Source organism: Camelus bactrianus, chromosome 2 (assembly GCF_048773025.1).
Source record: "Camelus bactrianus isolate YW-2024 breed Bactrian camel chromosome 2, ASM4877302v1, whole genome shotgun sequence".
Classification (NCBI taxonomy): Eukaryota; Metazoa; Chordata; class Mammalia; order Artiodactyla; family Camelidae; genus Camelus; species Camelus bactrianus.
This window is the reverse complement of record NC_133540.1, coordinates 92,948,154-92,975,635: the sequence shown is the minus strand read 5'-3', so window position 1 is coordinate 92,975,635 and position 27,482 is coordinate 92,948,154.

Below are 27,482 nucleotides of genomic sequence, written 5' to 3'. Positions count from 1 at the left end.
GCAACGTTGTCATACCCTGTGCCTACATCAGTCATCACAAGAAATCTCATAGATTTGGTTCAGGATGAAATACTAGCACCAACCCTAGTCCTATGTTGGTGATGTTTATTATTTTCACAATGTCCTTACAGCCTTTCAAAAATCACCTGACTTTGACTTCAGAGTGTGTTGTTAGTGGATAAACTCAATATTAAAATAGTTACCCCAACGAGTATTTTCAACTAGTGGAAACTAGTGGAAATGTGAATCCTTTCGGAGTGGAGCCTGGCAAGAGCTACCCGAATTACAAATGCATTTCCCCTTTAACTCAGCAATCATACATCTGAGACTTTCTTTACTGATACACTTAGACCCATACATAGTAACCTATTTTACGAAATATTGGGAAAATATTGGTAACTACCCAAGTAAGATTGGTTAAATTATGGCAATCAACACCATGGCACACTATATAGCTGCAAAAAAAAAATTAATGTTTTTAACTGATAAGGCAATATCTCTGGATATATTTAAGTGGGAAACAAAATCAAGGTGCTTAATAGCATCTATGGTATGCAAATCTCTGAGCAAAAACATGCACAGGAATAAGAACATTCATGTGTGTATGTGCTTGGATTGGCAAAAGGAAACACTGGAGGAATAAAAAACAGGAGCAAGGGGAACCGGGTGGATAGGGACAAGGTGGGATTGAGATTTTTCAGCATATGCCTTTTATATCACTTTAATGTTTAAACCATGTATTACAATCGATTCAAAAAATAAAAGTATCAAAAAGAAAAGTTTTCATAAACCAGAGTTCAGTGTTTAACTTGATACATTTTAATTAGTTGACCTTATCTGAGAATATTTTCTGAATCAAGACTCAATCTTGAAGTCCCCTGAACATATTTTCTCTGTATGATTATGGATGCATATTTTATTGACTTTGCTGCAGAAACAGTAATTGCTAAATTGGAACTCCATGAAATGCGTGCATATACCCCACAGAAGCTTAATTTATTTAATGGTTTAAAGCAATTTACAAAAAGTGACTTAGGGGTTTTTTTGTTTTTTGTTTTTTGTTTTTGGCTAGCTCCCTATATTTCTCTTTTCTTTCTCATTCCAGTAGTCAGTTGAGTCTGGTACATTTCGTTGTGCATACTCAAATGTAGAGCAGAACTATTTTAATGGCACATTTAGTGCCCATTTGTAATAATGCTTTTAGTCATTAAAATGTACACTAGGGAGAGCCATGACAGCGTCACTAAATAATTACAGTCATGCAGAAATGGGGATAAGAGAAGGAGGTCCAACTCTCTCACACCCTATTTCACCAGCATTTTGACCTCAAGGAGACCTCCACTCCCTTGATCCTTCCATTCTCCACTAGACTATCAGCCCCCTCTGGCTTTGTTTCCTTCCCTACTGAGCCAGGACCCCATGGTGCATCATTTCAACCTTGCTCCTCTTAGCACCTTCAATTTCCTCAACCCTTTGCCTCTGCCATGTACCCCTCCAACTCCAGATTCCTCCAGCAATCCATCTTTTCTATGCCTACGCCAAGACTGCCAAGCCCAGCTGGGGAGAATCACACAACCCTACACATTAATGCCACTGCAGATTTATGTTTTCTGATCTCAGCTGAATTCTCAACACCATTTCTCAACCTGTCCTGAGTTAGCTCCCACTCACTGCCCTTCAAGAGCTATTCTGAACCCTTGCCCCATTCCCCTCCTCCCCTCACTCTGATGACCTTGCTCCACATTCTGAGAGAAATAAAGCTATCAGTAGTGATCCTCCACTGTCAGACCAGAAGTGGTGATGGGCTGGCTGGCCAGGTGGACCACAGAGCTAAGATGGCGTGCAGGATGGGAAGCACCACTTATTGTAGGATCAGTACTTTCCCTGGGGACCATAATCATGCCTGATTAACAGCCACTGCCTGAAACACTAGCCTCCTTCCATGCTATCCTTTTCTTCACCTCCTATTCACTCCCTAATTCACCACAACCCTGCTTCCACTTCCACCTCTTCACTGAAATTGTAGTTCCCTAGATCTCTTACAACATTCAAGGTCCTAATCAAATCTATACTTTCTACTTACTTCTTATCTTTATTGGATTTTCACACATTTGACCATCTCTTCTTAGCTATCAGTCTTTCCTTAATCCTCCTCTAAGAAAAATTCTTGCTCAATTCCCTTTCCTGGCCATCTTTCCTCCACAATAGCTTAAATAGTATGCCCACCACACTCTACCCACTGGGCAGCACCTTCCATGGCTTTATCATCTCCATTTTCAGGCTCCACATTCCTTCCCTCAGGAGGCTGGCTCCTACCCCAGTTATTTCCAGATCTCCAGATAGTTATTTCCTCTACCCAAAAGCTCACGCAATAAACAGAAATCAGTCAAAGCCACTTCCTCTGTACACAATCAGGCATCAGGCTTTGGTACACCTTCTTCTAAATGTCTCTCAATTCCCCCTCCTCCTCTCCATCCTCATCTCTTTCTGTTCCATTCAGAACCCCATCATCTTTCACCTGAAGGATTGTGCAGCAGCCGTGCCTGATGCAGAGGTGACACTCAGTGAGCCCACGGTTGAATGAGTATATGAACAAACTGTATTAAACCATTATCTCTATAAAGTATACACAGCTAACTTTTACTTTTCAGATGACAAAATTGAAACACGGAAAGACTGAGTAACTTCCCAGGGTTACATGCATCTAGAAAGTGGCAGAGGTTGGAGTCAAACCCAGACCACTGAGCCTCAAACTCATGCTCTCCATACTGTGAGCATTGCCTCAAAGTAAGTCACTAGCTCTACCTGCTAAGTTCCTTAGCTACTCCATGACTCTGGTCATGCTTTTCCAGAGGGACATTTCAAGGTTCTCATCAAATGGTCCTTCCCCCACTGTTCTGTTAGTTGTATTCCATTCTAGCTCTCAGTACACAAATAGACTTCATTTCTCCTTGGAAGCTTTCCCTGGCCTTCCCAGACTATTACTGCTCCTCAACTGGATGCCTTTACTGTTTTATATCCACTTAGGTATTATAACATTTAGGACACTGTATTGTAAATATATGTGTCTCTCGACTAGCCTGTGAGCTGAGGGATTAGAGACCTTCCCCTGTTCATCACTGATACACAGAACCCAGCACAGTGCCTGCACCTGATAAGTACTCAGTCAACATTAAATGAACGGATGGATGGATGACACTTAATGACTGATTGTGGTAGCTAAGCTGCACACAGGTATGACATCTTTAACTCCAACAGATCTCAAAATGAGACTACCCTAAGTTTCAATGAGTGAAAAAAAAGAAATCAAACCTGTTCAATTTATAAATGTTTATTAAGTGTCTGCTATAATTATCTTTCTTCTTATTTTCTTTTTTTTTAAATTGAAGTATAGTTAATTTATAATGTTAGTTTCAGGTGTATAACAAAGCAATTCAGTTATATATATACATACTTTTTTTTTCAGATTCTTTTCCATTACAGCTTATTACAAGAAATTGAATATAGTTCCCTGTGCTATAACCCTGTTGTTGTTTATCTATTGTATATATAGTGATGATATCTCTGCAGTTATCTTTTATTCTAGTTCAGAAGGTAGAAGCTAGGAAATACAAGGGCAGCTCAGAGAAGATTCATGGCAACACCAGCTGGTATAGAACCAAAATGTGAATGATATGAAATGATTAATAAGTGAATAAAAACCTTCCGTAAGTCATCATCAGAGCTTTTCCCAGCATATTTGAGTACTTTGAGCAATCTGTTTACTTGGCATTTACATGGTTGTGCTGTGTGATGCTGCAGTATGAATTACGCAACAAAAGGCAAAGAGAACTAACCATGCCTGAACGTTTACTACATCCCTTTTGTGTGGTATTTTTCAGTTTTGCAATTACTTTCACATATAATATCTTCTTACAGATAATGTGGTTTCTAGATTTCTTGCATTAAAATAAAACTTTGAAAGAGTAATCCAAGTTTCTTCAAATTGCAAAAAAAGAGAGGTCCAAAGACTTAAATGATATGCTTAAGTCCCATTGCCCTATGAGATTATCAAGAATTATCCTGATTTTACCAATGAGAGAACTGAGTCTCTAAGAATTTAAGTGATTCATCCCATTGTCACATAGCTAGTTAGTGATAAAGTCAAAATTTAAACCTTAGTTTTGTGACTCCCAGCACAGTGCTCTCTCTCTTTTTATCTGAGCTCAGCCAAGACCCAGAGAAAACAAGTTCAAGATCCATCAGGCAGTGGCATTGCCTAGAAGTTCAGCCGCTGGAGCAAGGTCCTGACCAATTAAGACCCACTCTTACTCATTTCTCTACTATAAAGTAGAAAACAGAGCCCATGTGTCTACATGCAATATATTTTAAATGTATGAATTTCATATATGGTACATTTTCTAAAAATGAAAAGCGATGGTATTGTTTGTAATGAGACATTAGCACTGATGTACTAATCTATTTTCAAAAAAAAACCCAGAGACTTAGAAAGCCCTTTAAGTACTAGCTTTATATGCTACTATTTTCATTTCAACTGAATGACCAAGCAGAAATTAAATTAATGAAGGACCATAAACTTCTCATGGGAAAAAACGACCAGCCAATCACTCCTTACTATGTGGTCAGATTTTTCTTCTGGTATGGAAACAATCCTGCCTGAAGGTAAATGCATAAGTATGTGTATACAAAATACTTATACTGGTAACTGCAGTTAGCATGTTTCATGCCAGAGACTCATAACACAGAATTATAACTTAGATATGAAGTTATCCAGCCTCCTCATCTTATAGATAAATTTAAAGCAGTAATAATCACTGCTATTTATCAAGCGCCTACTCTGTTCTCATTATGCACATGTTATCCCTAAATTTATGCTACAGCCATTCTAAATGACTTGAGCTATCTTGAATATACTGTATTCAAGTTCCAAACGAAGACAAACACACCCATTAGATTGTTGTTCGTGGAAGCAAAGAGTTAAAGGCAACCTAAGTACTCATTACCAGGGGAACGTGTAAGTAAATCAGAGTAAATGCACGCGGTGGATCCTGGAAGCAGTCAGAAGCTGGACAATATAAACAGAGCGATATGAATAGATCTGAAAAGTTAAGTCTTTGGCAAAACTATAAGAAACAAAATGAGATTCATAGCCCATTAGTGCTAAAGCAAATTAATAAGCAAATACCCACAAAATGACATCATATATTTTTTAAATATACACATATCTAAAACTATATAACGGTGATTGGCTGAATAAATAAAGTAAGTGCTGGTAGAGTAAGGAAGAGGAATTGGAGAGAGGACCATAGATGAAAGGGAAATTATGAAATAAAATAAAAGAGGCTTGGTTGGACAGATGGTCACATCTGTGCAACAAAATAAGGAGTCAGATCAACTCATTTCTGGGCACCTAAAGTCCTAAAAAAAAGAGGAGAAAAAGAAGAGAATATAAATACAGTGTCTCACCATTCCCCAAATTCTGTTATATTACAGGACAAATAATTTCTTTATATGTAATGATAAGATGGATTTTAGTACATGTGTTTTGAAGCTAGTTTCACTTCCAGTCTTTATGATCACTCCTTACTAATGCATCACTCTTATCGTAACACAGAGAGTACCATGGCTCTTAAATCTATTCAAAACTTCCACAAACCAATGCAAAAGTAGGAAAACAAAAACCAGGAATGCAAACGCCACCTTCTATAAAACCAGGAGAAATCTGTGACCCTAAAACACAATATGTGAGGACAGCTGCTGAAATCAAGAAAGCTCAGTTAGAAAACTCAGTTTTCTCAGTTTCTCATAACTGAGAAAAAAATGCCTACAGCTGTGAATCTCAGACAAACCCCCAGAGAACAGCTTACCTAAGGAGAGAGAACTGACGTTCCCCTGTTTGGCTCAACAGAAACAGGAAGTAAAGGCTGGTGGTGGAAGTGTCCCTTCATAACAGAGAGAAACAGGCAAAAAGAGACTAAGCAAGAAGTCAGAAGAGCACAGATATTTGTTCAAAACAGTATATCAGGAGGAGAGATGGAAGAGAGACAGCGTCATAAGCAGACATACAGCTGTCCATCTCTACCAGCTGGGGAGCAATAAACTCTGGAAGAAGATACACACACCACTCTATGTGGCAAATCAGGAACGCTGTCCTAGCCTGCCCTCTACTCAGAACTCCTGCAAATAGTGTTTCCAAGAAAAATTCAAGACTTTAAAAAATAAAGAATAACTTCTAAAAAGTAATCAGCATAAGGGGGTGGGAAGGGATAAAGGGGATAAACTGGGAATTCGAAAATTGGATCTCTCGGGGAGTGATGGAAATATTAGCTATCTTGATTATTGTGGTGGTTTTATGGATGTATATATTTATCGAAATTCATCAAATTGTACATTTGAAATATGTGGTTTACTGTACAGGAATCATATCACAATAAAGATGTTAAAAAATAAAAAATAAAAATTAAATAAGGGACAAAGGAAGGAAAAAAGTAATCAGCACAGAATCTATGCAAAAATATAAGAAGAAAAAGAAGACGTTTTAAAATAATGACAAAGAAACACTGAGAAAAATGTTATCTAGATCTGACATAACCAGATATATTGCCCAATGTTTAAAAAGTTCAATTGAACACAGTTCAATAACAATGTTTAAAAAGTTCAATTGATGTATATGTCCATGAATAACTGAAAAATTGTGCTAAACACTGGAATTTGACACAACATTGTAAAATGATTATAAATCAATAAAAAATGTTTAAAAAAAAAGTTCAATTGAACACAGTTCAATAACAATGTTTAAAAAGTTCAATAATCAAAACAAGAGCTCAAGACAGAAATAGAATAGTTCAAGAAGATATGGAAAGACAAAAAACATAAACATGAGTTGGCAGATCTCAGAAAAAAAGTAAAACAAAAAAAAAATCTCAAAAATTCAGACCACGTTGAAAGCAGCACAGAGAATAGTAGAAACTGCCACAAAAAAATAAAGGACATGGAAGATGGGATAAAAATAAGCAGAACAAAATAAAAATGAAAAAATGGTTAAAACAGTTTAGAAAGAAAAAGTTATGGTTAAAACAGACAAAATTAATCCAATATATTGATAATTGATTTCTCTGAAGAACTGAACCCTCAAAAAAAATAATATGTATCGATTTAACTTAAGAAAACATCACAGGAATAAGACTTGAGTCTTAGACAGACTGAAAGAGCACACTAAGTCCCAGGAAAATATGATGCAGAGTAATTATATCGAACAGGCTCAACTGCAGATAAATTAAACACTCCAGCTCTCTTCAGATTTATACATGGGGATTACCTGCTTACACAAAAGTTGAAAGGGCTTTTTAAAAGAAGTCTCTAGTCCGACCTTTCAAGGATAACTTCCGGAATACCACCACAAAACTAGCCCATCTAGGGGGGCTGCAACTTCTACCATGATTAAGAAATTGCAGATCAGTAAAAGAGCCACCTCGTGTGCAAACACTAGTTTGCATACCACCTTTGCCCTAATCCAGAGATCAAGGCTGTCTGTATTTCGTTTGGACTGTCATAACAAAAGCAGTATACACTGAGTGACTCAAACAACAAATATTTATTTCTCACAGTTCTGGAGGCTGGGGAGTTCAAGATCAAGATATCAGCAGTTTCTGTGTCTGGTGGTAGCTTGATTCATGGTTCACAGCAGCTGTCTTCTCATGTGTCCTCACCTGGCAGAAGGATCAAGGGAGATCTCTGCAGTCTCTTTTATAAGGACATTAATGCCATTCTTGAGGGCTTCACCGTCATGACCTAATCACCTCCTCAAAGCGCCATCTCCTAATACCATCACATTGGGAGTTAGGATTTCAAAATATAAATTTTGGGGGCACACAAATATTCTATCCATAACAGGAAGTCACTGCTATCACTGTTGGCTCTGTTATCACCAACAATCAGCTATGATCCATGCCAACCAATGGTTATTCCACCTACAGTCTCTTGACACCTCTAAATAGAAGGACCAGACACTGACATGTCTGGTACTGCTGCTAAAGAATAAAGCAAATGCTTGCAATCCTGGGTTTTCCAGCAAAAGTGGTGGCAGCAGAAGAAACTTTGCCTTTGACCCTCTGCCACTTTTTGAATCTCACATGAGTCATTTGTGGCAGCTAAATTACAAGCAGAATCTGAGCTTCAGGGAATTCTAGAATATGCACTCTTTGGTAGATGGAATGCTTAATGAGAGTTGGGATGAAATTGGATGAAAAAAAATCTACAACATCTGCCACAATGAACATGGTAAATGTCCAGGTAAAAATACTGGATGTCAAAGTTCAATAAAAATTAAAAAGACTCTTAAGCATCCAGGAAACAGATCAGGTCATCTAGAAAGAGAAAAATACCAGCCTGTCCAAAAACAATATTAACAACAGCAACACTAAAGGGTAAAAGAAGGTGGAGTGATGCCTATAAATTCCTTGAGAAACAATCATGTGACCTAAGTATTTTACTCCCAGATGAACTTTTGTTCAAGTGAAAGGCAATAGGTAAACATTGTTAACATGTAAGAATTTCTTGAAGAAACTACTAGAGAAGGAACTTCAGTCAATCAAAAGATGAATAAAGAAACAATGGCAAAAAGACTGCCAATAATAATTGAATCAATTTAGCTACAGAATCAAAAAGAAAATAAATGTGAGAACAATGATTTCAGAGAAAAACATAAATATTTTAAACCTTGACAGTGTAGAAATGATAAAATTAGTATACATTGGAGAGTGAAGGAGAAGAGAAGGTGGGAAACAGTGCAAGTATACTAATTTCCTCATTTTTTAAAAGCCAGGGATGAAAAGATAAAATTTAAAGCTGACAAAACAGCTAATCACGGTAGAAGCATATGTAAAATATAAAGAGAAAAACTATTAAAATAATATAATTTATCAAAACCAGGTATTAGAAGGGAGGGAGAAGAGGATATGTAGTAAATGGAAATGTACTAACTCTGTAATTAATCATAATAAGGAGTCAGTAGATACTATCAAAAGAAAGAGGAAATTAAATATAAACTTGTTATAAAAGCAACCATTAGAAAAACTCCCACAAAAATTCCAAAGTATATTTAGTATCATTGGTTAAAGGTAAAAGAAGTGAAAAAATAACAAAAACTTCATATAACTGTTTGCAAACCACATACCTAAAACATACAGAAAAGTAAAAGCTAAAAGAAGGAAAAAGATATACCATGCAAATACTACCTGAAAAAAACTGATATAAAAATGCAAAGAAAATGAAAAACTGGACAGTAGTATACAAGTAAGGAGAGAAAGTTTCTAAACCAAGGTATTTTAAAGAACCTGTACTGCTTGTGAGAATGATAAGCTATTGATTACCTGTACATAGACAACTTATTTATTTACCCTGCCTGGCGTTTTCTGGGCCTTTGCAAGTCTCTCCAGCTAGTCTTGACGCCAGGCCTAGAATAGCTATAGCAAAGAAGACTGGTGGACACTTCCTTAGTCTAGTGAACACCATCATCAGTAATGGGACAAACAAAATGGCATGCCACCCAACAGAATGCAATGAGAAGAACATAGCATCACTTCTTGGTATTCCTATCAAAGATGCATAACCTGAATCTAGTCATGAGGAAGCAGCAGACAAATCCAAACTGAGGGACATCCTAAATCTTCAAAAGTGTTCAGGTCATGAAAATCCAAGAAAGACTGAGAAACTTTTCCAAACTGAAGAAGATGAAAGCAACATGACAACTGAAGAGAACATGTGATTCTAAACTGTATCATTTTCATCTAAAGAACATTTTAGAGTATCTCGTGAAAACTAAATGTGGTCTGGGGATTAGATGGTAATAATGTATCAATGTTAATTTCCTGATTTTTGATTATTATATCATAATTATGTAGAAGAATTTCATTGCTTATAGGAAATACACCAAAAAAAAAAATGTTAGTGGGAGTTGGGGCATCAGGTCAGGAATTTATTATCAAATGTAGAGGGGAAAAAAGGTCAGTTGATACAGATTGAGGAACCCCCAAACTAGCAGAAAGTGGGGCAAGGAAGGGTGGAGAAAAAAAAAAACTATATCAATTCAAAAAAAGGATAAAAAAAGAAAAAATAGAAAATGTAAAAGAAGAACAAATAGAGGACACAAAATCAAATAATAAAAAAAGAATCTAAATGTATCTATAATAGATTAAACTCTATGATAAAAACAAAGATTGTTAAGACTAGATTTTTTTTAAATCCAACTAAATGCTATTTAACAGAGATATGCACAAAAGCTAAGGACATTGATGGCATAGTTTTAAAGTAAAATTTTAGAAAAATATATACTAAGTAAATATTAACCAAAAAATGTTCTATTATATTGCAAAAAAGTTAGAAATTGATATCAAAAATATAACTAGGAAAAACTTGTATGTTTGGAAATTCTAAAAAGCCAAATATAAGCAGTTTTTGGTCAAAAAAGAAATTCTAATGGAAATTAGAAAATATTTACAATAGTACGGTATTAGAAATATTCTACATTAAAATTATGACAATGTAGAAATTAGAGAGTAATTTAAGCTTAAGAACATATATTAGAAAAGAAGAAAATGTGAAAATTAATTATCTAAATAAGCATCAAACTTAAGAATTTGTAAAAAGTATAGAATAAACCAAAGGCAAGTAGAATAAATAAATTATAAAGATAATAAAATTTTAAAACATGCACTAATGTAATAAAAAATTGTTTCTTGAATACCGAGCATGAGTCAGGCACTGCTCAAGGTGGGGCCTGGGGAAACAGCAATAGTCAAAATAAGCCGACATCCCTACCTTCATGTAGTTAATATTTTAATAGTTTGAAATATATGATAAGTAAATAATTTTGGAGAGTTCCTGTATATCCCTTGGCCAGTTTCCCCAGTTGTTAGCATCTTATATTACCATGGTACATTTGTCAAAAACTAAGAAACTGATATTGGTACATCACTATTAACCAACTCTAGATTTTACTTGGAATTCATCTAGCTTTTTTATTAATATATTCTGTTGATTTATTTTTTATAGATTCTAGTCTTCTATTGAAATGTATCATCTATTTTTCTATTTCTTCAACATATCAATCATAGTTATTTAAAAGTCTATGTCTAATAACTTCAATTTCTGAGTCATCTATGAGTCTGCTTTTAGTCTTTCTTTCTTCTTTTGATTTTCAGTTTTGATTTTGTTTTTTGACACTCTTGGTGATTTGTGATTGCTCACTGAATATAGTATATGAACATTTTTAGGTCCAAGATGACATTATCTACCACCAGAAAGGATCTAATTTCTTCTAATGTGCAGAGTAAAGGCAGATTACCTTGTTCCAGTCAAGGCTAGGTATCTGTCATTGTGAGGGCTGGTCTGTTTCTGGTTTGCCTTCACCCTCAAAATGCAGGCTTTACTCTTAATGTGTGTCTATTGAGGGAGTACAAATGAAAGCTTGAGGTGTTCATCAGAGCCACTCCATCTTATAGGCCCCTAAACTCCAATTTCCAACTCCCTAGCAGCACAACACTGCCAAGGGAAGAAATACACACATACAATTTTACCTGTCCACCCCAATCCTTATCTGTGGTGCATTTTCATAAAATATTCTCCTGTACTATTTTATTTAATCATCATAACCAGCCTATGAAGCAGGTATGTCAGGTATGTCTTACTAAGAAATCCTGTCAACTACCGTATTTGCAATATCTGAAATAGTGTCCAACAAACAGTAAACCTACAATTGAGTATTTGCTGAATTAAGGAATTTGAATAATAAAGATGCAAAGGAAAAATGAAAAACTATTTTTTGCCTATTAAGTTGAAAAAGATAAGAAAACTGTGGTTCTTGTTTTCAAAAAGAGCCTGATGAATTAACATACCTCAATATTTTGTGTAATAGTAAATACTGATATAAACCTTTTAGAAATTGTTTGCTTATTCACACATTTGTTAAACATTTACTGAGTATCCAGTGGTGCATCATGTGTGCTTGGCTTTGGAACATCGTAATATCTTAACATGTTCCCTGTCTTCCAGTATCTTTTTGGAAACACATATTAATAAATTAAAAAATATTCATTTCCAATGCAACAAAAGCAAAAATAAACCAGTGGGACTACATGAAACTAAAAATATTTCTGCACAGCAAAGGAAACAATCAGCAAAATGAAAAGGCAACCTATGGAATAAGAGAAAATAGATGCAAAGTATATATCTGATTAGGGGTTAATAATATATATAATCAACTCAATAGCAAAAAAAAAAAAAAAACTGATTAAAAAATGGGCAGAGGAACTGAATAAATATTTTTCCAAAGAAGGCTATAGATGGCCAACAAGTACATGAATGGGTGCTCAACATCACTAATCATTAGGAAAATGCAAATAAAAATCATGAGATATTATCTCATACCTGTTAGAATGGCTATTATCAAAAGACAAGAAATAACAAGTGTTGACAAGGATGTGAAGAAAAGGAAACCCTTGTACACTGTTAGTGGGAAGGTAAATTGGCACCATCACTATGGAAAACAGTATAGAAGTTCCTCAAAAAAATAAAGATAGAACTACCATATGATCAAGCAATTTCATTTCTGGGTATATATCCAAAGGAAACAGTCACTATCTCAAAAAGACACCTGCACTCCCACATTCACTGCAGCACTATTTACAATAGCCAAGACATGGAAACAACCTAAGTGTCCATCCATTGGATAGATTTTAAAAAGTGATATTTATATACAATAGAATATTATCCAGCCATAGGGGAAAAAAAGGAAATACTGCCATTTGTAACAACATGGATGAAACTTAAGGGTATCATGCTAAGTGAAATAAGTCAGACAGGAAAAGACAAATAGTATATGATCTCATTCACATGTAGAATCTAAAAAAACCAAACTCACAGATATGCAGAACACATTGGTGGTTGCCAGAAGTGGGGTCTTGAGATGGGGGAGTGAAATGGGTGAAGGTGGTCAAAAGGGGAATGCAATGTATAGCATGGAAAATATAATTAATAATACTATATTGTGTATTTGAAGGCTGCTGCGAGAGTCAATCTTAAAAGTTATCATCACTAGAAAAAAATCTGTAACTATGTAAGGTGACAGATGTTAACTAAACTTATTGTGGTAGTCATTTTGTAATATATACATGTATCATCTCTATGTTGTACACCTTGGTCTAATACAGTGTAACATGTCAATTATATCTCCACAAAACCAGAAAAAAATTAACCTAGGAATTAAAAACAAGAGGAGAAAGAAACACACTAAATTATTAGTAGTTATATTTCATCAGTAGGATAATGAGGGATTTCTTTTTGCTGTTGTATATTTTTCACACTTTCTGAAATAAGCATATATAGTATATCAGTAAAGAGCAAGTTGTCCCAGGCTACACTGCCTGGATTTGAATCCCAGCTCTGTCACTCACTAGTTGAGTGACCTCCGGCAAGGTCCTTACTTCTCGATGACTCAAGTGTCTCACTCTGTGAAACGGCAGTAAGAGAACCAATCTCACAGGACTAAATGAATTAACATAAAAAACCAGCTAGAATAGTGCCTGGCATGTCCTAAGTACTGCATAACTGTCAAATATTATTATTCCTTCTATTATGGAAAAATAAAGTTTAAGAAGAAAAAAGCATGACTATCCCAAAACGTAATTCAATAATTCCTTTTTTCTTCTCTATATTTTACAGACACAAACAGCTATGAGATATGGGTGAAATTTTGCCTCTTTGGACTTTTTTCTTACAAAATAGACACCTTGAGCTTTTTTTGTTATTTTCTTTTTCTATCTCAAATTCAGCTATTCATCACTATCTATTGATAACTACCTCCATATTTGGAAGCCCAGGTTTACTTAGGGGCAGGATTAGCACCTAGTAGGGCTGGTTTAAATAACAGTAACAGACAATAAGTAATAGATAACATTCCCAGGGGCCATAGGAATCAGACTAGTCAATGAGATATCTACCCAGGGCTTTTTCAGGAACAAGTAGTATTCCCTTCCCACTGTTAGGGTGAAAGTCTAGAACTGCTATTCAGCCTTTTTTGCCACTGCACTAGGAACACCTGTGAAGTCTACATGAAGAAGTCAGAACCAAAAGATGAAGACAGTATCATGGCAGCATCACTGAGCATCTTGATATTCTGTGGCTGAGACCAAATGTACCTGCGGATGTTCAAGTCACATTAGCTGACGAATTCCCTTTTATCTTTTAACTAACTGGAGTGGGTTTGTCACTAATGACAAAGAAGCTGTTACTAATTCACAAGTGATTTTTCACTTAATTTTCAAAACAACACTATAAAGCCAATACTATTATCCCACTTATGCATTAAGAAATTGAGACTTAGAGGGGGCAGGGTATAGCTCAAAAAATAAATGACTAAACCCAATTATGTCCCCCCCAAAATAAACAATAATTAAAATTTAAAAAAATTTTTTACAGAGAAAAAAATTGAGACTTAGAAAGAAAGATCATGTATAACACATTAAACTGGCAACCAGGAACTGGTAGAACCAAGGTATGAACCAGTGGGTCCAGGCAATCTGGTCTAGCTCCCCAGTCACCTCCCGCTTTGTGCCCACACTATGCTCCACATATTCTTCCAACAGGGCACCAGGAACCTTTGATTAGTTTTCCTCTGTCTCTTCCTATCAGTCAGGGAACCCATCCTCTTATCATTAGTGGGGCAAATGCTGAATAAATCTTTGTCAAATGCATTGACCTCTGCTTAACCAATTTCAGATGGAGATTTTTGCCCTCATCAAAAGGAATCATTCCTTTGCTCATGGACCATACACACTTAGGGTCAAACTAACTGGTTTTCTCCTAAACTTCTCAAGGCACATGTTAAGATCTGCAGTTACTGATGGTGTTGACCTATGACTCCACCCAAAATCACCTAGAATAGAGCTGTGCCTTTAGAAGCTGAGAGTCTAAGACACGTGTCCACATTTAGAAAGACTTTAACAGTTTCAGATGTAACCCACCATTCTAGTCACACAGAGTATACTACAGGTGTCACAGTTGTTTAGTTGTTTTCCCACCCAAAACACCTCTCTCTCTCTCTCTTTTTCTCTCCTACTGTCTCTCAGCCTCAGAATATGACCTTATTTGGAAATGGGATCTTTATAGATATAATTAGTTAGGATGAGGCCATTCTGGAGTAGCGTGAGCCCTTTATCCAGTAAGACTCGTGCGCTCTTAAGAGAAGAAGACAGACAGACACGGGGGGAACTATGTGAAGACAGAGGCAGACATTGGCAGGAGGCATCTACAAGCCAAGGAATGCCAAGGACTGCCGGCAACACCAGAAGCTCGGAGAAAGGAATGAAACAGATTCTCCCCTAGAGACTTCAGAGACAGCATGACCCTGCCAATACCTTAATTCAGACGTATAGCCTCCAGAACTGTGAGGAAATTAATTTCTGTTGTTTTGTCACCAGTTTGTGATGTTTTATTACAGCAGCCCTAAAACACTAATACTGTACCCTTGGACGATAAATAATAATATCTAATTCTCAGGGCTATTAAGAGGATTAGATGGCAGAAAGTATACGAAGAGTTTAGCAGTGGTAATACAGAGTAAATATTCAAGAAAAGGTAGCAATTATTATCAAAAAATATTGTTAATAATTTCATTCTGTGAGATGATAAGAATTACATGTTAAGTCTCACAGATAGAAACATTATGCCACCCACTCAATCTTTTAGCTTGAAATGTTGGTACACCGGGCATCTCCCTACTCAAAAACCTCTCCTAGCAGTGGTAACTGAACAGCACAACAGAAGTTCTTGACTGCCCATTAAATTCAGCCTTTGGGGAACTCTGGTTGACATCATTTACATCTCTTTGTCTGAAAGTGGAAGAGGGACCTAGTCAATAGACATCCCTCACATACCCCAAAAAAGAACCATCAATCTTGGTCTAGGTGACTGTCACATTGAACATTTTCAGGCAGCTTTTTCAACCTTGGAGGTTTGGGCAACCTGCCAGTAATGAAGATGTATTAATGCTTAATGCAGCTTAATGTAATAGGTGTCATGTTCATAATTTACAGAAGCTCTTTCTAAGGCATTAAATTCATTTATACTCCTTAAAAGCTACTCAATCGTAAGGGCTAAGTTAGTTCGGTAGGGTTTCTTTTTTAGGATCAAATGATATATAAATTGTTAACATATCCAAACTCATCCATTAGTGCATGTGAAAGCAATAAATGTGCCAAAGTAGCAATAACATGATCGAGGAAAGTCATTGTGGTCATTAGGGCTGAAAGGGTTTCATTTATGGCCCTGAGAAAGAGAACGAAGGCTGTAAAACAGACCCAGGAGCTCCCGCTGACCAGGGACCCTGCCTCACGACGCTCAAATAAAAATAAAACAAAATGTGTATTTTAGGTGTTCAAAAGTGGCAACGGGTTTTGCCTTCTGTTTTATAGAGATGTCCCTCCTGTGTCCGTCCACCATTTTGTGAAAAGAAAATGGAATGGATTGATGAGAGTTGTACATCCCAACTGTCTTCTCATAGAATATTGATTGGCCTCCTGGTAAATAACTCTAAGCAAAACGGGGGGCACGACTAATGAGAGCCCCGGCTTGTTGGACAGAGCTGGTAGGTCAGGAGTTGATAGAATTATAAATCGTAGCACCACGTTTCCGAAGTAGCCCCAGGTTCAAAATAGGGATGAAAGGGACATATAGCTTTGTGTATAAGATGAAGGCAACTTTATCTATTATTCCATTATGATCTGCTGACATCCACTCATCACTCATTACTCATGTACCTGAGGGTCAAGTTCCCTCTCCTTCCCAAAAATATTGCAGAGCACCAAGGAACACTGCAAAAAGAGAGGTAGAAAGCAAAGTAATAAAATTTTGAAGTAAAGTTATTCTAGCTAGGTTAGTGCTTCTCCTTCATATAATTAGCATCTAGGAGTTTTAATAAACTAGCAATATCCAGACAATTAAATCTCTAGGGGTGGGGCTTGGCCATCAGTATTTTTTAAACACTCCAGGGAATTCTCTGGTGCAGCCAGGATTAAGAACCATTAACATAATGTCTAGGAGCCATTACAAAAGCTCTAAATAGAGATGGCATAACACAGTAGCTTTTCTTCTTATTTATCTCCACATGTTGCCGGCATTCAGTGCTTGCCTAGGTATGCCCTCAAGAACTCAACAATCTGTTCAGGGCCCCTCTACTGGAGGCTTCTGAACTCCAGGGCCCTCTACCCAGAAGTCACTTCAGTGGCCGAAAAGCTAAGGGTTTACAGTGGAGTTCATTCTCCAAGGAAAGTTCTGTAGTTGATATCGGAGCACTTGTTCCCCATCAGTTCACAGAGCATGCCAGGTCCTGCTGGGGCTTTGGCCCTCACTCACCTGGACAAACAGCTGGACCAGTGATCACCAGAGACTTTACCAAGAGAGAATCTGCTGAAGATGTCTCCGTTAGCTCCTGTTTTGTCTGTAAGTAGTCAGGCCTTATCTTCATAGCAGGAGAGCTGGATCAGGAAGCAGTCTTTGCTGAGCAGAGTCTGAATGGGGCCAGGGGCCACTATAGGGGTGGGTGGGAGCTCTAACTGAAATTCAGACAGCCCACTAGAGGACCAGGGAGTAAGTGTATCTAACCACCTCTAATTAAGTCATGTCATGCAGCCAGATTCGACTTGGAGAAAGAAATGCCTACAGTAATTGCATTTAGTTCATTTTGCAGCCTGCTCCCAATCATAACTGCTAATTCAATTGTACGTTCATTCTGCCAGCTCATTGCCATTAAGCACACATTTAATCACTTCAATAAAGGATTAATATGCAGCACACAAAAGGAGGGACAGAAGACTGTGCCAAAGCACACAGCTGCCCCAGCATTTAGCCCGGAGATAAAACAAGAATATCATTGGGCAGCATAATCTTGGTCCAAATACATCATTATTAGATGAACATTCCAGACTTTTATTTTCATGCTTGTTATGCACCGTTCCACATGCATATATTTCTGTGGCACCAGAAAGAGCTGTAACAGGCGCCCGACAGCTCTCCATTGTTGTCTCAATCATGCACCGCGCCCACCCTGGCTTCCTCCAGGCTTGTAAGGTTGAGCTTATCTCGTCTCCAGGCGAAGGCTTACAGTCCCTACATTACAACATCCTGAGATAAGGGCCCTCGCTTGACATTGTTCCTGCCCGTGCTGCAAACAAGTGACAAACCTGGCATGTATAAAAAGAGAGAGCGAGAGAACAACAAAGCCAGAGCCCGGTCCTCCCGCCTCCTCCCAACACCACCTCAAAGGACAGCCCATCAATTCTGCAGGATGTACACAATCATTATTGTAGGGGAAACAAAGGCCAGTGTCAATTGGGCCGTGTTATAAAGCAGTCCCTCAAATTAAAACCATGTACCTAACTGCATCTGATGGCAGAAGCTATTTAGCAGTGATATTTTACGGAAAGGCAATGAAAAGCAATAACTGCTTTATTTAATGTATCTGTTCAATCCAGCTGCCCTGGATAGGCCTTAATAGAAGCTGTCGATCAATGTCAGGCCCTTAGAAATAACTGCACCAGACTGCAATAAACATGAAGGAAAGATAACTAGACCTACTGATCAGCCTCTTGTTACCTTTCCTGTGCCCAGAGATTTGTCATTTGTTTACACGGCTCGTAATAGCTGGCTCGATGATTATCCTTGTGCCCACCTGGTATTGTGGTGGGCACATCGGGGTGGGGAGTGAGACAGGAGAAGAAGCCACGTTGGGAGGGAAGGAGAGGTGGAATGTGAAATGTAAGACCAAAAAGTGAGGGATGATGAGTTTGTTCAGGACACGTGAGGTTAAATCTCGTGAAGTGGGCATTCCACCACCCTTGTTGAAATGCTAAAACATCAGTCTTCCTTTCTTTACCACCTCCTGACAGGCCTTCCCTTAAGATTAAATAAATAGGGGGTGAATGTTTAGTTTCAGTGTCTTCAACACAAATCCTTGTGCTACCAGGAAGCCTACAGCCAGCACAGCCTCTACCTAACCATGACGTCACTGGCGCCTGTCCACCCATCCACCCCGAGTGCTGGTGTTGCCCCGTGCGCCAGCATCAGCTCGCTCCAGCCCGGGCTACTCCTCGTCCTCACCCAAGCTCCTCCACGCCTGTGTCCTTACCTCCTGTAGCAGAGGCTGGCCATCTACACCCCATGGGCCGATCTAGCCTAGTTTTATTGGAACACAGCTGCCCCACTTATGTAGGTTTTGTGCTTGGCCTCCTGTGGTGCTAAGATGGTGGTCGAGTAGTTCAGCAGATGCTAACTATATTGCCCCCAAAGCTTAACATATCCCCCATCTGACACCTTTCAGAAAAAAAGTTTACTGACTCTTGATCTATGTACAAATCATTTCAAAATATCTCCAGTCCAGTCCTCTCTTCTCTTCTCTAGACCTGTTTCCAGATGTCTCCAACCCCAAACCCTCATTGAGCTATCTACATGTAACTCATAAAAATCTAATCCATTTTATTTTTTTGTCCAAACCTAGTTTCCTCTGATTTGTATCTTAAGTGATGGTTTCATCATCCGTTTAAGCACCCAGATGAAAAAGCTGAGTCATCTTTAACAGTAACCTCTCTCTCTGCTCTTCCTCCCCACCCCCTCTCCCACCACCTTCCCATCAGTCCCAGCTTGTCCCCTCTGTCACTGAAATGTACCTCAAACACCTCTTATCCTGCCTGATTGGTCACACTGCCCATTCCACCTGCCTGGACTAGTACACCCTCCTGGCCAGTCTTCCTGCTTCTAATCTCTCTGCTACCGTGGCCCTGTCAGAACCATCTTTCGAAAGCATTGATATAATTAAAACAATGACAATTATTTATTTAGTGGTAAGTACCTCCCAGGCACTGTTCCAAGTACTTTCTAGTTATTTATTTACTCATTTAATCCTCACTAAACCCAACACGACAAAGTAGGTCCTATTATCATCCCCAAGAGGAAATTGAGGCTTAGAAAGCTGTTGTGAACTTGCCAAGTTTACACAATTTGCAAATTGCTACACTGGGATTTGAACTCAAGCCTGTCAGTCTCTAAAGGCCAAGATTTTCCACACAACTATAATGTGTTTCCCATATTTCAGACATCTTTGACAGTTCCCTATTCCCCACTAAATAAAGGCCAAACTTAATTCACATGTCACTCAAACTGTCACCCTTCCTTTCTGCAGATTCTCCCATCACATGCTCTCTCAAACCATTCTTGACGTGCTCTAGTCCAGGTGCACACCATGTGAGTATGCAGTGAACATGCCACCGCCCTGAGTGTTCCCTGATCCCCACAGCGACTGCAACCTCGCTAGCAGTAGAATTAATTTTCCTTCTCAGCGCTCCTGTACTGCGTCAGTCCTGCTATAGCATAACACTTACCTAACCACTACATTTAAGTGTGTGTACCACTGCCTCCTCAGATAGGTTCCAGATCTTCAAAGGAAAGACAATTTTCTACACGTATTTTTATTTTTCATGCCCAGAACTTAGTAAGCAATGAACAAATGCTGATTGAATGTTTCTTTCTGACTCACACCTTTCCCATCTATTTTCTTATGATGGTTCCACCATGAGCTTTCAGAAGCACAAATATCAGATTGTGTGACTCTTATTTGGAAGAATTCATGCACAGTTTCTTCTTCATGTCCAGGATTTTATGGTCCAAACTCCTTTGCATGGAATACAAGGCATAATATTTACCCTAACTTCACCTTCAACGTCTCTCCCTCCCACCACAGATGCAGACAGCATCACCCACCCTGAGTTCCTGTACCTTTGCACATGCTTCTCTGTCTTTCTGGAGTGTCCCTCTCCCTCTTTGATAACCTCTGCTCATTCCTTATGACCCAGACCAAGTGTCATCTGTCCTATGAAACTTTCCCCACCAGAAGAAAGTTGACCTTTAAAGGCTTCCATATAATAATGATAATAATAGTCCAAACTCACACAGCACTCACATAGGTAGCAGTCAGTGTTATAAGTACCTGAGAGAAGTTTCATTGTTTAATCACCGCAAAAAAGAAGTAAGTACTATTATTATACCCATTTTTTAAATAAGGAAATTAAGACACAGAGACTAAGTTACATGCCCAAGGTCACAGTGCTACGAAGCTGAGTTCAGAATTTGAACCTGGGCAGTCTGAAGTCAGAGTTCATACTTTTCACCATTACACTATACCCCATCACTATGCTTGGTCTACATGTCCTTCATAGGATCCAGATCACTCTGTATTTCGATTATTGCTCTAAGTGTCTGTCCACACAGTCCTCTTCTATACGTGAGTGCCTAAAGGCACTCACAACTAAAGGGACATGTCCGATTCATCTTCGTCTGCCCAGCACCTCGCACAGTGCCCAGAACAAGCAGAGACATAGTAAGTCTTTGTTAAATGACTTTATGAACATCAATGTTCTTCAAGAGACCTGAAGTAAGGTGATGATGGGAATTTTGATGATTCAGTGACGTACTTGTTGATCACAAGTAAGAAAATGTAGTACTCAACAGATAAAACCATGATCCTAAGTTCTAAGCTTAACTCCACCTTCCACTTGCTCTAGGGATTGGGTGCGTCATTGCACTTTTCTATGCCTCCTTTGTGATAAGGACCTACTTTACCGACTTACTGTAAAGTCTTAAGAGTTTACAGACAATTCACTGTTGCTTATGTTAAAATATAAGAAATACAGCATTGCTGAATATTCCTTCTCTTCCTCACCATGAAGTGTTACTGTGCTCCAAGGCTGTTCTTAAGCCTCTTTTCTTCTCTCACTCACTCCTAAAGTGATTTATTTAGTCTTTGGGAAAACAAACAAACAAGTAAACAACAACAACAACAAATATTACCAAAGCTGAGATTTGGGAAGTTTCAATCCTAGTGACTCAGTACTTATAAACCCATTAGTCTTACAGGTCTGAATTTGCATGGCTGCATGTATACATGTCCTGTGAGGAAAGACTCACCTTGCCTTCTTTGCTTAAAGGCCCAGAATTTATTTTATTCTAGACCTAGAGAAAACTCTGTTATCCCCCTCTGACTGACTCCCTGAACTCCTCCTGTGAGGCCAGTGGTGACAGAGTACATGTTAAGGACATTACTATGCGGCAGTCATTACACACACTAGGACCTCTTCACAGCAGACAAGTGATCACTCCCTGGAATCGGTCCTTCTGTTGAAAAGCTTAGCAGTAAAGTAGAGCAGCAGACTTTTAAAAGATTTCTTTGCAAATAGAGGCTGAAACTGTAGGGTGCTTTGGTTAGTTGAAAGCTTTATTTGCACTTTGGCCTTGGCTTGGAAGGACAACATTTTGGAGATTCTCTTACCAGTAGTTAGTCAATGATCACTAAGGTAATTGGGTTCTCTGATGTGATGGATTGGAGTGCCCGAGAAGATGTCACTCTCAAATTTAATTTCTCTGAGTCTTATAGCACCATCTTTCTTGGTCCAAAGAAAGACAAAGTCAGATGCAGGAGAAGGAAACGATACTATACAGGTTATAAAAATCTTTCATTTGTAAATTTAATAGGGCAAATAAAGTTTTGTAAAGTGCTTTTATAACTAAGGCATCTGGCATAATGTTAAAAAATAGAAAATTTAGATATTCTTGTTGACTTCATTGTAATCTAACAACTAAAGGCAAATCATTGTGTACCTGTCTCATTTTGAAAAAAACTTAGCGGTTCATCTCATCAGCAAATGAAATGAGGCAAATGGTTATGAGACATGACTGATAACATGAAAATTATATGCTAGAAAATTACAAAAACTGAAATCCCCTCAAACCTTAAAGAAATCAGGGCAAGTCTAATAGGAACCAGTGCTCAAATATCTTTTTTTAAGTTCACCAGCCTCACATTTATCTTCTATTTTCAGTTGGTTTTTATAGACATATATGATGAAACTTGAAGAATGTTTGCTTATGTTCTTTTAGTTTTAAGAAACCTGCTGTTAAACTGACAAGGGCTTAATTTCCAGAATATACAAACAACTCATACAATTCAATAACAAGCAAATTAAAAAATGGACAAAAGACCTAAATAAGCATTTCTCCAATGAAGACATACAAATGGCCAATAAGCATATGAAAAAATGCTCAATATCACTAATCATCAGAGAAATGCAAATCAAAACTACAATGAGGTGTCATCTCACAAAGAGTGGCCATCATTTAAAAATCCCCAAATGATAAATGCTGGAGAGGGTGTGGAAAAAAGGGAACCCTCCTACACTGTTGGTAAGAGTGTAGTTTGGTGCAGCCATTACGGAAAACAATATGGAGATTCCTCAAAAAACTAAAAACAGACTTACCATATGATCCAGCAATCCCACTCCTGGGCATATATCTGCAGAAAACTCCAATTTGAAAAGATACTCCAATGTTCATAGCAGCACTGTTTGCAATAGCCAAGACATGGAAGCAAACTAAATGTCCATCAAGAGATAATTGTATAAAGTTGTAGTGTGTATACACACACACACACACACACACACACACACACACACACACACACACACACACACACTGGAATACTACTCAGCCATAAAAAAGAATGAAATCATGTCATTTGCAGCAACATGGATGGAACTGGAGATTGTCATATTAAGTGAAGTAAGCCAGAAAGAGAAAGAAAAACATCATGTGATGTAACTTATATATGGAATCATATATGATAATATGACACATTAAAAGAATGACACAAAACTCACAAAGAAGAAAAAAGAGAGAGCACAAATTAGCAAAATAAGAAAGGAAAATGGAGAAATTACAACAAACAAAATAGAAATACAGAATATTATACGAGAATATTATGAAAAACTATATGGAACCAAACTGGATAACCTAGAGGAGATGGACAAGTTTCTGGAAACATACTGTCCACCAAAACTGAATCAAGAAGAATCTGAACACTTGAACAATCCAATCACTAGAAAGGAAATAGAAATAGCAATTAAAAACTTCCCTACAAATAAAAGTCCAGGACCGGACGGCTTCACCAGGGAATTCTACCAAACATACAAAGAAGAACTCATACCAGTCCTTCTCAAACTCTTCCAGACAATTGAAAAGGAGGGAATACTCCCAAACTCATTCTATGAAGCCACCATCACCCTGATACCAAAACCAGACAAAGACACTACAAAAAAATAGAACTATAGGCCAATATCACTGATGAACATAAACGCCAAAATCCTCACCAAAATTTTAGCAAATAGAATCCCACAACACATAAAAAAGATTATACATCATGACCAAGTGGGGTTCATCCCAGGGACACAAGGCTGGTTCAACATACGCAAATCAATCAATGTAATACATCACATCAACAAGAGAAAGGACAAAAACCACATGATCATCTCAATCGATGCAGAAAAAGCATTTGATAAAATTCAACACCCATTTATGATAAAAACTCTCGCCAAAGTGGGTATAGGGAACATATCTCAACATAATAAAAGCTATATATGACAAACCTACAGCCAGCATAGTACTCAACGGTGAAAAACTCAAAAGCTTCCCACTAAAATCTGGGACAAGACAAGGATGCCCACTATCACCACTCCTATTCAACATAGTCCTGGAAGTCCTAGCCACAGCAGTCAGGCAAGAGAAAGAAATAAAAGGGATCCAAATTGGAAAAGAAGAGGTAAAAGTGTCATTATATGCTGATGACATGCTACTATATATAGAAAACCCTAAAAGGTCCACACAAAAGCTACTAGAGCTGATTGAAGAATTCAGCAAGGTAGCAGGTTACAAAATTAACGTTCAAAAATCAGTTGCATTTCTTTACACTAACAATAAATCAACAGAAGAAGAAAGTAAAGAAACAATCCCCTTTAAAATAGCACCCAAAGTAATAAAATATCTGGGAATAAATATAACCAAGGAGGTGAAAGAATTATACACAGAAAACTATAAACCATTGATGAAGGAAATTAAAGAAGACTTTAAAAAGTGGAAAGATATTCCATGCTTTTGGATTGGAAGAATCAATATTGTTAAAATGGTCACACTGCCCAAGGCAATCTACAGATTTAATGCAATCCCTATCCAATTACCCAGGACATATTTCACAGAACTAGAAAAAATCATAATAAAATTCATATGGAACCATCAAAGACCTAGAATTGCCAAAGCTTTACTGAAGAGAAAGAAAGAGGCTGGAGGAATAACTCTCCCAGACTTCAGACAATACTATAGAGCTACAGTCATCAAGACAGCATGGTATTGGTACCAAAACAGACATATAGACCAATGGAACAGAATAGAGAGCCCAGAAATGAACCCACAAACTTTTGGTCAACTCATCTTTGACAAAGGAGGCAAGAATATACATTGGAATAAAGACAGTCTCTTCAGCAAATGGTGTTGGGAAAACTGGACAGCAGCATGTAAAACAATGAAGCTAGAACACTCCCTTACACCATATACAAAAATCAACTCAAAATGGATCAAAGACTTAAACATAAGACAAGATAAAATAAACCTCCTAGAGGAAAACATAGGCAAAACATTATCTGACATACATTTCAAAAATTTTCTCCTAGAAGAAATAAAAGCAAGAATAAACAAATGGGACCTAATGAAACTTACAAGCTTCTGCACAGCAAAGGAAACCAGAAGAAAACCTATGGAATGGGAGAAAATTTTTGCAAGTGAAACCGACAAAGGCTTGATCTCCAGAATATATAAGCAGCTCATACGACTCAATAAGAAAAAAATAAACAACCCAATCCAAAAATGGGCAGAAGACCTAAACAAGCAATTCTCCAAGGAAGACATACAAATGATCAAAAAGCACATGAAAAAATGCTCAATATCACTAATTATCAGAGAAATGCAAATCAAAACTACAATGAGGTATCACCTCACACCAGTCAGAATGGCCGTCATTCAAAAATCCACAAATGACAAATGCTGGAGAGGCTGTGGAGAAAGGGGAACCCTCCTACACTGCTGGTGGGAATGCAGTTTGGTGCAGCCACTATGGAAAACAGTGTGGAGATTCCTCAAAAGACTAGGAATAGACTTACCATATGACCCAGGAATCCCACTCCTGGGCTTGTATCCAGAAGGAAATCTACTTCAGGATGACACCTGCACCCCAATGTTCATAGCAGCACTATTTACAATAGCCAAAACATGGAAACAGCCTCAATGTCCATCAACAGGTGACTGGATAAAGAAGAGGTGGTATATTTATACAATGGAATACTACTCAGCCATAAAAACCGACAACATAATGCCATTTGCAGCAACATGGATGCTCCTGGAGAATGTCATTCTAAGTGAAGTAAGCCAGAAAGAGAAAGAAAAATACCATATGAGATCACTCATATGTGGAATCTAAAAAACAAAAACAAACAAACAAACAAAAACAAAGCGTAAATAAAGGACAGAAATAGACTCACAGACAGAGAATACAGACTTGTGGTTGCCAGGGGGATGGAGGGTGGGAATGGATAGACTGGGATTTCAAAATTGTAGAATATACTACACTGTATAGCACAGGGAAATACACACAAAATGTTATGATAACTCACAGAGAAAAAAATGTGACAATGAGTGTGTATATGTCCATGAATAACTGAAAAATTGTGCTGAACACTGGAATTTGACACAACATTGTAAAATGATTATAAATCAATAAAAAATGTTAAAAAAAAAAAAAAAGAATGACACAAATGAACTTATTTATGAAACAGAAGCCTGCTCACAGACTTAAAAAACAAACTTACGATTACCAGAGGGGAAAAGAGGTAAGGAGGGATAAAATGGGAGTTTGAGATTTGCAGATACAAACTACTATATATAAAATAAACAACAAAGTCCTACTGTATAGCACAAGGAACTATATTCAATACCTTGTTATAACCTATAGTGAAAAGAATCTGAAAAGGAATATATATATATATATATATGTGTGTGTGTGTGTGTGTGTGTGTGTGTGTACAACTGAATCACTATGCTGTACACCAGAAATTAACACAACATTGTACATCAACTATGCTTCAACTTAATCTTTAAAAAACTACTACTTTATAAATCCTAATAAATTTTTCTAAAAAAAAAAGTATTGATTTTTTTGGAAATTACTTTTTGGTTAGATGAGAGAACATCATCCTGTACCAACATCACTTTAGGTCTGATATAATTCACCTCCGTGTTGCCTTTCCCAATCACACCTACCACCACCCCCAAATGTCCCAGCCTGTGTTATTGACCATGTGATATAGTTCTGACCAGTGAGATATATGCTTTTATTAGGTGGGATCTCTGGGAGAACTTTGGTATCTTTTGGTTAAAAAAAAAGTTAGAGGATATATTTGGCTGGCATAGCCCTCTGCCAAATGCAGACATTTGGCCTGGAGGAGCAACAGCTACCTTGTAACCATGATGCCATAAGCAAGAGGATAAAGGCATACACAGAG